Genomic DNA, 2753 nt, shown 5'->3' on the forward strand with positions numbered 1-2753 from the left:
GACCACCTTCTTCCCATTCGTTGCGATTGAATTCAATCACTTTGAAGGGAACACTGAAGTTAGTCTTTGTTTCCATCTAGTCTTCATTCGTGCTTACTTACCACTACGTGCTTACCATTCGTAAATGCCCTGTGAGATCTCCTTCTACAAAAAATTTTACACGTTTTTTTATCTAAGAGCACCTTTTTTCCGCTTCAAGTTGCACATATTGGTGCGAGGGTAGATGGTATAAAAGAGCATCTAGGGCTTTGGAAGGTGCGCTGAACATTGCTCCAGTTATTAATAAGCATGCCAGACGTTGTAGTTTATCGAGTTTTTTCTGAGCTGATATTTTTGTAGTTTTAGGCCACCTCACTAGCGAAGCATATGTTAGTCTGGGTCTCACAATTGCCGAGTAAATCCAGTGAATCATTCTCGGTTTTAGTCCCCACTTTTTGCCGAATATACTACTACAACTCCAGAGCACAGGGTGGGCTTTAGATATTGCATACTCCAGTTGGTCGTTCCAATTTAGTTTTGGTCAAGCATGAGTTAATAACTTTCGGACTAAATTATGTAAAAAAAATAATTTCGGAGTGAAGCTCCTTTTTTATTCACTATTTGAATGATCACATAGAACTGTTCTTCACAATAATTTATACTGAATGAAATGGTTTACAATATTTAATCTTATTCTAATTCAGCATATTTGGTGGGAACGATCTGGGTGGCATGATGTTTATGTTTATAGTCTGGATGATTGTTGATGTGGTGTGTTTATGTTTATTTATCGATCGCTCGCTTGGCTTGATCGATATTATGATGACTTGCATTTTGTTTATCGCGAGTGGCTGACTGGTGTTGCACTAACTCATGACACCTAAATATAATATTTGGTTCGTTTAGAAAACTCCAATTGTACACCTCCCAATCTAAGAGGTGGAATCTTATACTTTCTTTTTCTGGTAAATGGAATTATGACTGTTTTTGAAGGATTAACACTAAGTGCTTCCAAGTTACACCATTTGAGTGTGTAGTTAAGGGCTGTTTGCATTCTATTGGAAATAGTATACTCACATTTACCCCTCACTAAGATGACTATGTCATCAGCAAAACCAATGACTTCGTATCCTAAATTAGCTAGGTTGTTAAGAAGATCGTCGACAACTAGGGACCACAACAGAGGAGACAGAACTCCTCCTTGAGGGCAACCTCTAGTTGGTTTCGTTGTAAAGGGTGTGTCACATCAAATTGCATCACAAAAAAACGCTGTAGAAATTCGCCCAGTAGACCGATCCTTTTGAAAATTTTAGACAGTAAAATAAAAACTATTTAACAACTTTTGGCATTTTCTTTTTATTCATACTTCGAGCCCAAGCCCGTATGCTCGCACCTTCCTCTTTACCCCGTCCATAAGGTTCTGTACAACGTCAGGTTGTAGTTTTTTTTTAACAGAAATCCATTTTCTCTTGAAGTCCGCCTCCGATTTGACAACTATTGGGTTCTTCCGGAGCGCCTGCTTCATAATCGCCCAATATTTCTCTATTGGGCGAAGCTCCGGGGCGTTGGGCGGGTTCATTTCCTTTGGCACGAAGGTGACCCCGTTGGCTTCGTACCACTCCAACACGTCCTTTAAATAGTGGCACGAATCGAGATCCGGCCAGAAGATGGTCGGGCCCTCGTGCTGCTTCAATAGTGGTAGTAACCGCTTCTGTAGGCACTCCTTAAGGTAAACCTGCCCGTATACCGTGCCGGTCATCACGAAGGGGGCGCTCCGCTTTCCGCAAGAGCAGATCGCTTGCCACACCCTGTACTTTTTGGCAAACTTGGATAGTTTCTGCTTGCGAATCTCCTCCGGAACGCTGAATTTGTCCTCTGCGAAGAAGAACAACAGGCCCGGCAGCTGACGATAGTCCGCTTTGTCGTAGGTTTCGTCGTCCATTACCAGGCAATGCGGCTTCGTCAGCATTTCGGTGTACAGCTTCCGGGCTCGCGTCTTCCCCACCATGTTTTGCCTTTCGTCGCGGTTAGGAGCCTTCTGAACCTTGTATGTACGCAGGCCCTCCCGCTGCTTGGTCCGCTGGACGAATGAACTTGACAAATTCAGCTTATTGGCGACATCCCGGACCGAACTTCTCGGATCACGTCTAAACTGCTTAACTACGCGCTTGTGATCTTTTTCACTGACGGAGCATCCATTTTTGCCTTCTGTCGATGGTTAGGTTCTCGAAGTATCGTTTTAGTACTCTGCTGACCGTGGATTGGACGATTCCCAGCATCTTACCGATGTCCCGATGTGACAATTCCGGATTCTCGAAATGAGTGCGCAGGATCAATTCACGACGCTCTTTTTCGTTCGACGACATTTTTCCAAATTCACGAAAAATTGACAGTGAAGCATGGCCAACGTGATCTATACACTCTTATCTGATTATAAGCGAAAGCTGAAGATATAATTCCTAAAAATTAAATTTCTACAGCGTTTTTTCGGTGATGCAATTTGATGTGATACACCCTTTAGTTTATAGAGTAGATCCTCCTAATTTAGCTGTTATTAGTCGGTTGGTTAGCATGGCATGTATCCAGTTGGAGATGCACATGTCAAAACTACATTTTTTCATAGCTTTATTTATAGAGTTGTAGGATGCATTGTCAAATGCTCCCTCGATATCAAAAAAGATGTAAGTGAGATTTCTTTAGCATCAAAAGACTTCTCTATTTTTGAAATTAACGTATGAAGCGCTGTTTCAGTTGATGTATTTGCTTGGTAGGCA

The sequence above is a fragment of the Toxorhynchites rutilus genome, chromosome 2, assembly GCF_029784135.1.
Source record: "Toxorhynchites rutilus septentrionalis strain SRP chromosome 2, ASM2978413v1, whole genome shotgun sequence".
NCBI classification, from domain to species: Eukaryota; Metazoa; Arthropoda; class Insecta; order Diptera; family Culicidae; genus Toxorhynchites; species Toxorhynchites rutilus.